This window comes from Budorcas taxicolor, chromosome 13, assembly GCF_023091745.1.
Source record: "Budorcas taxicolor isolate Tak-1 chromosome 13, Takin1.1, whole genome shotgun sequence".
Taxonomy (NCBI): Eukaryota; Metazoa; Chordata; class Mammalia; order Artiodactyla; family Bovidae; genus Budorcas; species Budorcas taxicolor.
In genome coordinates, this window is record NC_068922.1 from 76,410,491 (window position 1) to 76,425,068 (window position 14,578).

Genomic DNA, 14,578 nt, shown 5'->3' on the forward strand with positions numbered 1-14,578 from the left:
TCTGAGTCCTGACCCCTCGCTGGACACCTGGAAACAAGCCCTGAGGAGAAGCCTGGAGAAGAAGGTGGGCGTTTATCAGGATCCTGTTCACCTCTTCGTAAGGACACTAGACGACTTGTTTAGTCACTGCCGAGAGACCTGCCTGCTCCATTGGGAGAAACTCACAGAGGCTTTGCCTTAGCTAGCTGTCCACGGCTGAGGATCAGTGCCCACTTGCTCACACTCCCTCCTCCTTCCACCTTTCAAAGGCGTCAGCAAACCCATGGCTGCACCGCTATCACAGACCCTGCACTGTCCACTTCGATGGAGACCTCCATTGAGTCCACTGTGATCCAAGCCATCACCGTCTTTAACCTGGACCATCCAGCATCCCTCAAGCTTATCTCTTCTTTTTGCACCATCCATTCCATCCTCCACAGAATGGCCAGAAAGATCATTTAAAATAATATATCCAACTGAGTCCCTCACCTGTTAATATTTTCCAGGGGGTTGTTGTTGCCTCCTTCCCTGGCTTCAAGTCTCTGTTCCTGGCCCCTCCTTAACACACTTGCAACACTCTAGTTGGACTGGAATGCTTTCTGTTCCTGAACACCAAGCTCACTCCCGCCTCAGGACCTTTGCACATGTCATTCTCTCTGTCCGGATTGATCTTTTACCAGATGGTTAGAGGCACCACCTCATTGTCATTTTCCTAAGTTCCCTCTCTACAATTCATTTCTTCATTGGATGCTAGAACCTCATAAACTTCTGTCCCAACATCAAAGTTCCCCTCCAGCTGCCGCCTTATCCTGTTCTTGCCCCAGGGCTCTTCCAGCTCTGGGTCTGATGCCTCCTAATGGTCTAGCCTGGTGGAGATAAACCAGGACTAGAGTTTAGAAAATATGAGCTTGATCACAACTCTGCTACTTAGCTGGCTTGTGCTCATGACTTATTTTCCTAATCTATAAATCTATGGAACAGTGATATCTCCTTCTCAGGGTTCCTAGGAAGATGTCGGAGTTAGTAGAGGTGAAATATTTTATAAACTGGGATGTCCTCTCAGATATTCATTAACATTCAATTTACACTTATTGACTACCTCCTGCAAAAGTCAGGCCTAGATTAAAAGTATAAGGAGCAGTGTCTGCCCTGGAGAGTAGGGGGAAGGGAACAGTGCTTCAGCCCACAGGACAGAGACAGCCTGGGTCTGAATCCTGCATCTGTTGCTCAATGGCGTTATGACTTTGGCTTCACTTCTCCTATGTTAGTTTCATGCTCTAGAAAATCTGTTTAATTGCACCTTCCAGAGTGGCTGCGAGGATTAAGCAAGTCAATCTAAATAAAGCTCTTTAAAAACACCTGACATGATAGGGATTAAACAGTCATTTGTTACCAGAAGGGAAGGCTAATCGATAAACCCCATTCTCCACTTATTATTACCTGTCTACTCATCCACAGTCTAACTTCTACCTGTTACTCCAAGCTCAGATCATCCCCAGCTTGTTAGTCTGACACCTCCTGCTGACAAGCCACCTCTTCCTCAGCCTTGGTGTTGGAAGCAGGACTGTCAGCTTTCACATCCATCCTCCTCATGAATATCTGTGTTGTCTCTCCCAGCCTCACCATGTCTCCTGGGGTCATAGGAGAGTCTCAAGAAACGTATCAGAAAAAACAAACAAACAAACAAACCAAAACACAAAACTTTATAGTGAAGTGGTAGCTTCCTTCACAGAGGCTCCATGTAGGCTGAGAACAATTCCTCCACGGCTGGGTTAATGAGTAATATTTGCTGAGTGTTTTCAAAATGTTGTCTCCTATTTTGAAGCAAAGCTGAAGGAGGGATAGAAATCCCACAGGCAGGTATGATGGCTCCAGCTCTGAGATTCACCAACTACTGAAAGGTACATAAAGCTCCTGCAATTCACCAGATTTTGAAATGCACACAAAGAAGGGAAAAAGCAGGGTACTGTGATGGGGAGAAGATGGCAGAGGGGATGCAGGAAGCGCAGGAAGGGGAGAGGTGGAAGTACAAGGAGCGAGGGGAGAGGGTGAGGGACAGGCTGGCTGATGCCTTACACGTCTCAGACATTATTTTAATTTTTTCATGATTTGACCTTATTTTTTTATATATATATTTTAAAACACGAATTTCCAGTTTATTTAGTAAAACCAAAACATATAGCATATTATCTTAAACTGCATAGTTCCTTACAATATAATTTGGTTTGATCTTTTTTTAATTGAAGAGTTTTTTTTTAATTTAGGCTATAAAAAATAAAATTTAGGCTATAGTTGATTTTTTTTAATTATAGGATTTTATTTTTATTTTTTAAATGAAACAAAGATGAATATTTTTAATGATAAAAGGTACAGTTCACAAAGAAGATAGACATTGTCAGCCATTAGACACCTTAACAACATAGAAACAAAGATACATAAAGCAAAAGTCAGAAGAATATCAGGGAAAAGAAAAAATATATGATCAGTGAGAAAAGTTAACATTTCTCTGAGAATGTTTTATCAAGCGCAGAAAATAGAATAGGAGCATCTTGAATGATATTAATAATTTAAATATAATAGATTCATATTTAATTTATATTAATCATATCCTACACAAATATATTTAAAATACATTATTAGATGTCTATAGGACATTTAGAAAAACTGGCAAAAAGATAAACTTTACTAAATTTCAAAAAGTAGAATTCTTTTTTGTTTGTGATTCAATTATATATATACACGTTATTTTTGAAATTAGTTTCCATTATAGGTTATTATAAGATATTGACTATAATCCCCTGTGCTATACAGTAAACCACTATTGCTTGTTGCATATCTATTTTTTTAAATTAGAAATCTAGCATTCTATTTGTACTAAGTTGAACAAGTGGAATCAAAATGTCAAATTTATTAGTTAGGCAAATATCCATAAGTTTTCTAAAATACATATATTATACATGCTATTTTTATATATATGTATACAAAGGCATTTCTACTATGCTTGATGAAGGCTTGAGAAAACAAAAAAAAAAGAGAGGAGAAATTGGAAAACAAACTAAATGAAATGGGAGCACTGAATATGACATAGAAAAAGTGAAATAAACTAGAAGAAAGTAAGAGATCCTCATATAGTCCAGTTGTTTTTAAACATGCCGGCTCATTAGAAACATATCTGGAGCTCTGCCCCCCCACCCCCCAAAAAAGCAATACCTGAGCATTTTTATTGTCAAATAATTCCAAGATAATTCTGATATGCATTTGGATTTTATAAAGTGATTATTAGGCTTTTCTATTAAATGGTAGTTTTGGTGATACAGAATTCCATAATTTTTCTGCAAACCAATCATGATACAATGGTATTAAGTAATAGTAACATAATCACAATAGTAAAAGATGTTTATCAGTTTTCACAATCAATAGCCAGACAAAAAATAAGGTCATTATCAATGCAAGCCATAATGGGAACATGATTAACCTAACAATAAAAAATAATGACATCCAATTTGGGGGGGTCAAGCAGAGTGGTGTGGTAAGTGGAAGTGTACATGTGCACACCTTTTCATCTGCTCAGTCAGTCTATGTGTTTTGGTTGGTGCAAAATGCAGTGTGGGAGACCTGGGTTCCATCCCTGGGTTGGGAAGACCCCTGGAGAATGGAAAGGCTACCCACTTCAGTATTCTTGGGCTTCCCTGGTGGCTCAGCTGGTAAAGAATCTGCCTGCAATTCAGGAGACCTGGGTTCGATCCCTGCATTGGGAACATCCCCTGGAGAAGGGAAAGGCTACCCACTCCAGTATTCTGGCCTGGGGAATTTCATGAGTCCATGGGGTCATGACCTTCACTTTCACTTTTCAAGGTAATAGTGATCCTATTACCGTTTTCTTAATTGTTTGGGCTTTATTTTCTGTAGGTAGGGCTTTTCCTCCTTTTGCTTTCTGCCTAGAGAATTCCCTTTAGCATTTGTTGTAAAGCTGCTTTGGTGGTGCTGAGTCTTAACTTTTGCTTGTCTGGAAAGCTTTTGATTTCTCCATTAAATCTGAAGGAGAGTCTTGGTGGGTAGAATATTCTTGGTTGTAGTTTCTTCCCTTTCATCACTTAAATATGTCATGCCATTCCCTTCTGGCTTGTAGAGTTTCTGTTGAGAAATCAGCTAATAGCCTGATGGGAATTCCCTTGTATGTTACTTGTCGCTTCTTCCCTTGTTGCGTTTAATATTTTATCTCCATCTTAAATTTTTGTCCATTTGATTACTATGTGTCTCAGTGTGTTCCTCCTTGGGTTCATCCTATCTGGGACTCTGTGCTTCCTGGACTTGGTTGACTATTTCCTTTCCCATGTTAGGGAAGTTTTTAGCTATTATCTCTTCAAATATGTTCTCAGATCCTTTTGCTCTGTCTTCTCTTTCTGGGACCCCTATAACGTTCATGTGTTTAATGCTGAACACATGAGGTGAGATATTATTTTATTTCATTCTCACAGTAAGCCCTCAGAAACACGAATTCTGTTATACGTAGATTAAGACTGGGAGTTCCATGGAGAAAAGAGCTTATGTTCTATGTTTTTCAGTTTGTTGGCTTTGTCTTGGTCACTGTTGACCTATAGTGCATAGGATAATACCTGGAATGTAGTAGATGCTTAAGAAATATGTACTGAATGGATGACCAAAGATTGAATGAAATGAACGAAGAAGGCTCTGAAGCCTGAAAAGACACATCTCCAAAGGAGATGTGCAAATGGTCAGTAAGCACAGGAAAACATGTTCCTCATCACTATCATTAGGGAAGTGCAAATAAAATCACAGTGAAATACCACTTCACACCCATTAGGATGGAGGCTATAAAATAAAACTTTTTAAAAAAGGAACAAAGTGTTGGCGAGGATGTAGAGAAATTTGAAAACTTGTGCATTGCTGGTGAGAAAATAAAATGGCCCAGCTGCTGTGGAAAACAATATGGCATGTTCTCAAATTAAAGGTAGAATTACCATATGATACAACAATTCCACATGTGGGTATACGTTCCAAATTATTTGAAAGCAGAGACGTGAATACTTGTACACTCATGCTCATAGAAGGGTGTACAAGTCCTGATTGTGACTCCTGATCAGAGCAGGATTCACAATCACCAGAAGATGGAAGCACCAAAGTTGACCGAATAAACAAAATGCGGTTTGTACACACCATGGAATATGATTGAGCCTTAAAAAGACAAGAAATTCTGACACATACTCCAACATGATGGTCCTTGAAGATACTATGCTAAGTGCAATAAGCCAGGCACAAAAAGTCGAATGCTGTATGATTCCTCTTACGTGAGGTACATAGAGGATCAGACTCCTAGAGACAGAAAGTAGTAATGTGGTGGCCAGCGACTCTGAGGAGGGAGAATGCAGTTATCGCTACAGGGAGCGGAGTTTCCATTCTGTAAGATGGAAATATGGTGATCATGATGATTACACATACAACGTGAATGTACTTAATGCTGCTGAACTGTACACAATGTTTAAAATAGTAAATTTCATTATATGTATTTCACCACAATTAAACAATTAAAGTTTTAAGTGTGTTAGCTTTAGAAAAAAAAGAGTGAAGACTTTAAGAAAGGCAATGCCCTGCTGCACATCACAATACTAGTCTTTGGCAGCCGTGGAATTGACTCAGCCTCAGATAGACAAAGGGAAGGAGAGAGAGAGAACCAAAGCCAGAGAAAGCTGACCAGGGCCCGAGGCTGGGCCACCACACTGGGGTGATGGGCTGTTAAAATGGCAGACCTAGCGAGGTGGAAGCCAGGACCAGAAGGGGATGCCCACAGTGATGGGAACTTGCCTTTCCTCAAGCCCTTGTCCTCTGTGGGCTTGTCTATGAATCTGGAAGCAGAGCCATATGCAGACATCTTTCAGTTTCAGGTGACAGGGACCTAACTGGTGCAAGCCAGGAAGGAGTCCACTGGCTCACGGGGGGAAAGCGCCAAGGGGTGAAGTGGGCTTTGTGCGTGCGTGTGTGCTCAGCCAGTTCAGTCACGTCCGACTCTTTGTGACCCGATGGGCTGTAGCCCGTCAGGCTCCTCTGTCCATGAAATTCTCCGGGTAAGAATACTGGAGTGGGCTTGCCATGCCCTCCTCCAGGGGATCTTCCCATCCCAGGGATCGAACCCACAGTCTCTTAAGTCTCCTGCATTGACAGGCGGGTTCTTTACCACTAGCGCCACCTGGGCAGCCCAGGGTGGGCTTCAGGCACAGCTGAAGCCAGGAGTCTGTCTTCCGCATTTTATCTCTGCTTTCCTTCCATCTCTTTGGTTCCTCAGTAGGCTGGCTTTTCCCTCACGATGGCAGAAATGACCACCAGAAGTTCCAGACTACATCTTACATGTCAACCTCTACAGGCTGATCCCTCTGTGACCTCGGGCACTCCGCGATAAGTCCTCCAAAGAAATTAAACAGGCAGTCTGGAGGGAGGGGCTTTTAGGGTGAGTGTCCAAAGGAGGTGACATTAGAGCTGAAACCTATGTGTTGGGAAGGAGCTGCATGGAAATGTGACTGAGCCTAGGCTCGTTCTTCTTGCCACACAACGGGCCAATAAATCAGGAGATGAGCTTCTTGGAACAAGGAATAGCAACTTTTATCAGGAAGGTAGCAGACCAAGAAGATGGCAGACTAGCGTCTGAAAAAACCATCTTCCCTCAGTCTGAATTTGCGCTCCTTTTATATATAAGAGGCGGAGGGGAGGGGCCCACTGTGGCACTGACCAGGGGCTAAGGGGGGCTGCTAGAACTCCTGCCTGCCTCACTGCTGCTGCACTCTGGAGAAGGAAGTTGCAACTCCAGCAATTGGCAGCGTCTGAAGAAGTGCCTGGCCACTCTAGCAATGTCATCCTCTGTGGAGTGAGGCATGCAGGCAGTGGAGACTGTGGTGGCCACATAAAGACAGTTGACGAGCCCATCAACTGGGATCACTGCCTGAGGCTGTCGGTGCTGTGGGATCAGCCAGCCCATGACCATCAAGTTGGCCTTGGAGTGGGTGCTCCTGGAGCAGAGCTCCTGCCTGCCCCTGGGCGCCAGGAGCGGGCCAGCCTGGTGGAATAGGCGTGGCTGTGCTCAGAGGTGCAGCAAAGCAGTCTCTGCCTCAGTGGAGCTTAGTTCAAGGCCCGGCACAGGCAGGGAAGGGACCAGCCCTCACATCTCAGGGTTTGGGCTGGGGAGGCCACCACTAATGAAAGGTCAAAAAGAAAGTCTTTCAAGGTGAAGGAACAGCAGGGGCAAGATCCCAGAGGCATGGGCGAGCCTGGCTGACTTGGTAAGGAAAAGCTCCCGATCATCAGGGTTGACATGGGGTGTTTACTGTGTGAGGCTCCCCTGCTAGGTGTGCATGTGTATGTATGTGTCACCCCAGAGACAAGGATGGTGAGAGCAGAACCTGTCTTAAGGCCTCTGGCTGAGACTATGCTTAGTTGCTCAGTTGTGTCTGACTCTGCAACCCTTTGGACTGTAGCCCATAGCCCACCAGGCTCCTCTGTGGGGTTTTTCAGGCAAGGAAACTAGAGAGGGTTGCTATTTTCCTCCTCCAGGGGATCTTCCCCACCCAGGGATCAAACGCTCATCCCCTGTGTCTCCTGCATTGCAGGATGATTCCTTACCTGCTGAGCCACTGGGGAAATCCATAGTGTGCTGAAGAAACTTTCCTAGGGTCTCTACTGCTGGCAGACAGTGGAGCCAGACTTTGAACTCTTTTCTCTTTGCCTCCTCTTCTCCGTCCATGTTACTGCCAAACGTTAAATCTTGCTGTTGGTTGGGAGTACGGTCATGAGGACAGGGTCTGCTGGCTCTGGCTTGGTCCCCTTCCTAATCCCTAGCCCGCCTCCCCTTTATAATAAAACATCCTCGGGGGGATATAGGGCGTGCTGCTTATTCTCTAAGAACACCTTTGCTTCAACGAGGGTCGGGGGAGGGGTGGACAACCACCCGAAATGACTTTTCCCTGTTTTGTTTGTCTTGTGGAAGCAACCTTCTTGAAGCTCCAGACTAGCAGACATGGTCAGTCCATGAAGCAGTGCCCAAGGTGGGTCAGCCTTTATGTCAAGACCTGGGGTTAAATGGTGAGCAGACCACATATCTCAGCCCCCTTAAAGATCTTGGTGCCCATCCGGACCAAGCCTCTGTGGCAATTATTTCCTTGAAAAGCAATATCTGAGCGGAGAATAGAGGAAGTCTGGCTCAGGAGAACATTCTTGTTGTAAAGAGTTAAAAGAAAACTGATGTACCAGGAGTACAACCCTTCAAGTTCCCCCCAACTCCACATCCCTTTCAGCCCCACTTCCCTCTCAGAAATCGGCCACGCTCATCATTGCTTCCTTTCAGACAGTATTGCTTTTGCCTGAGTAGGGCTGTAATGCTCTCAAACTTCGGCCATCTCTTTGGTTCTGTTTGTGTTGTAAAAAAAAACCTGTTGTAAAACCATTCTCCTTTTCAAGTCCTGTTCATTCTACCTCCTAAATCTTTTTCAGGTCCAGCCCCCATTCTGCATCTTGGCTGCCACTGCCCGTGTTCAGGTCCCTGTCATTTCTTGCCATCGTCTCTGTTACTGAACCTGGTTCATTTTGCCCAAGGTGCAGTAAGCCGAAATGCTGAGGTCTGCAGCAAAGAAACCCAACTGAGATGGGAAAACTAGTCTCAAATTCACCTCCCTGAAGGCAAGGGGCTGGGGTATTTATGGGATAACAAACAAAAGCAGCAGGATGGTCTGAGGTGTGGGGAGCGTGGTTGCCTGGGGAAACGTGATTGAGAAAAGGTGTGGTCATTGTCTTTCTGAGCAGGTGTAATCAAGCTATCAGCCTCTTCGTGTTCAGAAGGTCCCCAAGTGGACGCTGACACATACCCAGCGTCAGTGGTCCCTTCCAGTCTTCACAGCTCAGCTCAAACTAGACACAGCTGACTCCAAGTTCCTGGAAAACATCTAATCGAGGCTATTTGGAGGACCCACAAGTCTTTTGCAGATGACCTTGATTAGTGGGCTTCCATGATGGCTCAGAAGATAGAGTCTGCTTGCAATGCGGAAAACCCAGGTTCGATCCTTGTGTTGGGAAGATCCCCTGGAGAAGGAAATGGCAGCCCACTCTAGTACTCTTGCCTGGAGAATCCCATGGACAGAGGAGCCTGGCAGGTTATAGTCCATGGGGTCGCAAAGAGTCAGACATGACTAAGTGACAAGCACACTTTGATTAGTGAGGGTGGGTGAAATAGATTTGACTAATTCCCTTCAGGATCATCTTCTTCTGGTCTCCCTGTCTTGTCCTAAAATCCTAACTCTAGGCTCCTGCTGGAGAAATCCAACTACAATGGACACTGGACCAAGGAAGAGGTTGGGGAGAAGGTTTAAGGCTGCCTAACACCCTCTGAATGCTCACCCTGTGTTGGGGAGCTTCCCATAGTGCAGTTCCCAGGTCCCCAGATGGCAGTCATGGCGTTCTCCAGCCTCCCCTGCTGCTAGGAAGGTGACATTGGTTTCTCCAAACAGATCCTCTCAGTTGAGACTATGGTTTTGAAGGGACAATGCAGGACAAACAGAATTGAAGTTTGTTAAGCAAGGCCATGGAGGCCTCTGGTCCTTCTGGGGGAGTGGGGTGCACTTTCTGGTGTCCAGTGTCCTGCGGTAGAGTGCAGTTCCTGGCTGTATGTCTTCTGATCTTGGCTTTCTGGCTCTTTGGAAGATTCTCCAGCTACCTGACCTCCTTTAATGAATTTAAGTTTTGCTTAAACCAGTCAGAGTGGAGTTTGCTGTTTGCAGTTAAGAAACATGATGGATACAAACCACGTCACTCCCTTGCCTAAATAGTTTTCACTGGTTTCCCTGCCCACCCAGCCTTGCTCGCCCCTCCAGCCTCATACACGGCACCCCCATCTCACATTTTCTGGTCTAAGTACCAAGTTTGGAAGTCCTTGCTTCTCTCTCCTTCATGCTATTCTTTGCAGGGAAACTTTTTCCTGCTATTAACTGGGACACGCCCACATTGCAGAAGAGAAAACTAAGTCTCAGCAACGTAGTCCCATATTTACCCCAGAGCCAGAACTCAGATTTCCACATTAGGTCTGAGATCCTGCCTCCTTGTAGGTGGAATTCAAGGCCTTCTTTTATCCCTCTTCCCACTATGACGCTTCACCCACTGCCCACCCACCGACCACTCAGTGCACTGTGGCTTATTCTCTACCCAGGCCCAGGCACCACCCAAGACCCCACCTTAGCCCAGGCAGCTTCCTCGCCCTGGACCTTCTTCTGTCCTCTGGCCCGGTGGTGTGGTCATAGGCCCTGAAGTCGGACATCTGGCTTGAGTCTTGGCTCTCCCAGAGTGGTGAGATTAGGCAAGTCGTTCAGACTTTCCGTGCCTCAGTTGTCCCATCTGTAAAACTGGGTAACAAGCGTGTAAAATCAGGTAATAAATCCTAACCGTGTCGTGTGGAGTAACTGAGTAAACTCAGGTTGAGTCGCTTAGTGAGCACACAGTCACTGTTAGCTACAATCATTGTCTTGGTCATCTGGCCATGTCCCTGTCTGCCCACCTCTCTTGATTCCTCTTTCCTTTGGGTGGCCCCCTCTCCAGTGGGGAGGAGTCTTTGCTTCCTTGTTCAGTCCATAGACAGCAGAGCAGGTGGTTAAGAAGCTGGACTCTGGCACCAGAAGGCTCAGGTTCATACCTTAACACTGCACACGTGATTTAACCTCTCTGTGTGTCTCAGTTTCCTGGGAGAAATGGTGCTTGTAAAGGGACCTACTTCATGGAGTAGGGGTGGAAAGCACACGTGTTACTACTAAAAACAGTGTCTGACTCACGGGGAGCACTCCGTAATGTCGGTGCTTATGGCTTGTTTGTCTATCTTTGTGTTCTTGGCGCCTTGTATGGTGCCTGGACCTGGTCAGTGCTACATTAGTGCCCCATGCTTGCAGTCTGGTCTCATATCAGTGATTTTATTCATTCTCTTTGCCCAAAGGGCACCGTTCCAGCCTGGGGAAAAAAAAAAAGCCTTCAACCAAGCTTGATGCCCTTGGGGGGCTGCTGGCCCAGGAAGCCCAAGAAGACCCAGGGCACAGAGAGCCTGTGAGCTGTGGGGACTGGCACTCCCTGGCAGGGCCCTTGGGGACCACCTGCCCTCATCAGGGGGGCTTTTAGGGTCTCATCTGGAGGCATTGTGGGGGAAGTGTCCCACAGAGGGCTGCAGCATATGCTGTCTCTCAGGCGATGCCAGATGGCGGGGATTTGGCTGGGCTCCCTCCAGATCTGTGAGCCCGCTGACCCATTCAGAGGCTCCAAAATGCCAAGGAAAAATGATAATGGTGCTTTGAAATGACTGGAGCTGGAAGTCACGTGGAGCCTGGCAGTGAAGGAGCACACGCTTGGTGCTGGGACTTGACCGCATTCACGCACCAGTGAAGCAGGTTGGATTCCAGCTGGCTTAATGACCGCCCTGGTTAGCTGTCTGGTTCATTCCATCTGACCACCTTGGAAAGGATCTGGCATAGAGAGCTGATTAAGAGATCAGGCCCTGGAGCCCCACTGCCTGGGCTCAGATTGCAGCTTCTTCTTTTATCAGTTGTGTGAACCTTAGATAAAGAACTTAACTTTCTGTGCCTCAATATTCTTATCTATAAAGTGGGAATACTTTTGCTGTAAAAGCAGGAAAACATTCTGGATGAACAATGCTGTTTGCCTGTGTATCACCATGACAACAGCTAACGCTCATGCAGCCCTCCGCTTGCACCAGGAACTGTTCTTCACTTGTATTCTCTCACTTAATCCTTACAACCACCCCATGAGGGAGGTGCTATTATTATCTCTATTTTTTTTTTTTTAATTAGCAAAGTAAGCAGAGTTCAAACAACTCATTCAAGTTTGTAAAGCTGGAAGGTGGCTGAGCCAGGATTCAGACTTAGCCAGTCTGGCCCACAGTCCATGTTCTCACCATTGAGCCGTGCCACCTGACGGTAGGACTGAGACTTCTTTAAAGACGGTCTTGCCTTGCAGCAAGCATTTATGACCTGCTCAGGAAGACTAGAAAGCCATGTATGCAACAACTCAAAGCAACCACACTCTCTCAGCTTAACTAACTGATGAAAACTGATCTTTTCCCCCTCAAAATACAAGGCATTAGTTTGGATGATTCGGACTGTAAGTAACAGTTAACCCTGTGCTGTGTGTGCTAAGTCACTTACAGTCGTGTCCGACTCTTTGTGACCCTTTGGACTGTAGCCCGCCAGGCTCCTCTGTCCACGGGATTCTCCAGGCAAGAATACTGGAGTGGGTTGCTATGCCCTCCTCCCGGGGATCTTCCCAACCTAGGGACTGAACCCATGTCTCTTACGTCTCCTGCATTGGCAGGCAGGTTCTTTACCACCAGTGCCTCCTGGGGAGCCCAACAGTTAACCCTACTCCAAATGTTTTCAACAATGATAATGTCAGTAGCTAGTATTATTCACATCGGAGTTTACGTTGTTGCTGCAGTTTGGTTAATCCAGTGACTCAGGGATGTCATTAAGGAACCTGAGTCTTTCCCATTTTCTCTTGTGTGATCTTTGGGATGTCAGCCTTTTCCACAGACTAGCTCCCCTCTTGACAGCAAGGTGGCTGCCAACACTTCCAGGTAGTTCTGCATGTGAAAAACGTCTGAAAGAGAGGACAGTGATTTATTTGTTCTTGCGTTCTTAGGAGTCTGAAAACATTCTCTAGAATCTTACAGAAGACTTCTCATTAGATCTGATTGGCCAGTAGTGGGTCACATGCTCCTTCCCGGACCAATCCCTGCAAGGGGGTGTAGCTTCCCTGCCTGGTCCTCTGGAGGTGAGTAGATGGTGGCAAACAGCAGCCCTCATCCTTGCACAGACCTTCTCTACTTCCCTTGACTTGATTCTGCCATCCCTCCTGCAGGAATGCCTGTCCCATTCCTCAGAGTCATCCTGATAAACCATTTGCATCATTTACGAGTCAAGTCAGTTGCAAGTAACAGGCAACCCAACTAAGAATGACTTGAATGAAGATGGGTTTGTTTTTCTCACATCACAGGAAGAAGTTCAGAGACAGGCAGTGGGGAACCAGGGCTGTATCCATCTTTGATGTTCCAGGGACCAGGCTCTCTCTGGCTCCCCACTTAGCATCCTCAGCAGACTGGTCTTCATCCGCAGGCTCATCTACCACCTTTTGGTTCTAAAGTGGCAGCTTCATCTCCAGGCGGGAAGAAGAAAGAAGGAAGGAGGGGTGATTCCTGTGTCACAAAAGTAACAGTGCATTCTCAGAAATGCTGTCCAGACATCCATGTATGTTCCATTTGCTGCAGTGAGGTCCTGTGGCCACATTAGCAAGAGAGTCTGGGAAAGTGGGCATCTTAGCTGGGCACAAAGGCGCCTTGATCAAAGCCATGGTCCTGATGCTGAAGAGCAAGAAGTAGATACTTAGGGAGCAACTAACTGTGTCTGCCACATCCTTCTTTACAGCTCAGCTCATATCGCACTCTCATATAAGTCCTTTCCTACTGGCTTCAAGTGAATGGGCTCCGCTTCCCTTCTGAGAAACATGAGAGAGGGGAAATCTAACAAAATACCTTATGTGTGTCGTCTGGGTCCTTCCTCCAAACACTTTCAGGTGGTGTTGAAGGCAGATCTCTGATGGTCGGGGAAACGGAGGCTCAGAAAGTAGTAATGGTTTGCCCAAGGGTCATAGCTAGCACGGGGCTTAGCAGGAACGTGGAGCCCTCGTTAAGCGCACAGTCTCTCCCACCCACCAGTTCTCACGAACTCCAGTTAGCCTGGGTGGGTGGCCCCTGTCTGCTCACAGCGCTTCTCCCATCACTTCACTTCTCCCGGTTATACTGCACATTCCTTAAGGTCCTTGGGGCTCCTGTGTCCTCCCACAAGGGGAGGAGGCCCAAGACTGGCCACCTGGGTGAGGATAGGGGGCCATCGTGTGCTGGAACCTGCGCCGGAGCATGATTGCCAGCCTCTGACTCTAGAAGCACATCGCTTCTAACCGTGGGGAGAACATTAAGCTTTCCAGTGGGCCCCGTGCTTGGACAGATGCGAACGCAAACTCGGAACATTTTTCTCCTTCCTCTCCCTCCCCTGAGTTCTGCTGGGGGCCAGTTCACGGGAAGTCGGTTAATTGGAACTGTCCCTGCCGCCCCAGTGAGAAATGGGACGTTGTACACCACGTCCCCTGGAGAAAGACTCCCATCTGCTCACTCCAGGAGGATAATTACGTGTATAAATTACCGACCTTCTCATCCCTCCCAAGCCCGGCTGTGGGAGGGGCTGTGCTCAAATGAAGATTCCCGAGTGACCTTTGAGATGCAGGAATATGACTAAGTCAGCTTCTGGATCCGTCATCTGCCCTGAGCTCGACTGCAGTATTGATTTTCCATTTCAGGGGTGGAAAACGGATATTTATTTTGAAACCTGTTTGGTAATGAATCTGCGATTGGAGGAGGGTGCTTCGACAATGATTATTCTTGAACTTGGCGTGACTTCCAGCAGCAGAGAAGGTCCCCGCCTGTCGCTGGGCTTACTCTCACCTCTTATGAGAAGCAAGACCCCAGGATGAGCAGCTTAGGAAATGAACCAAGTGATTC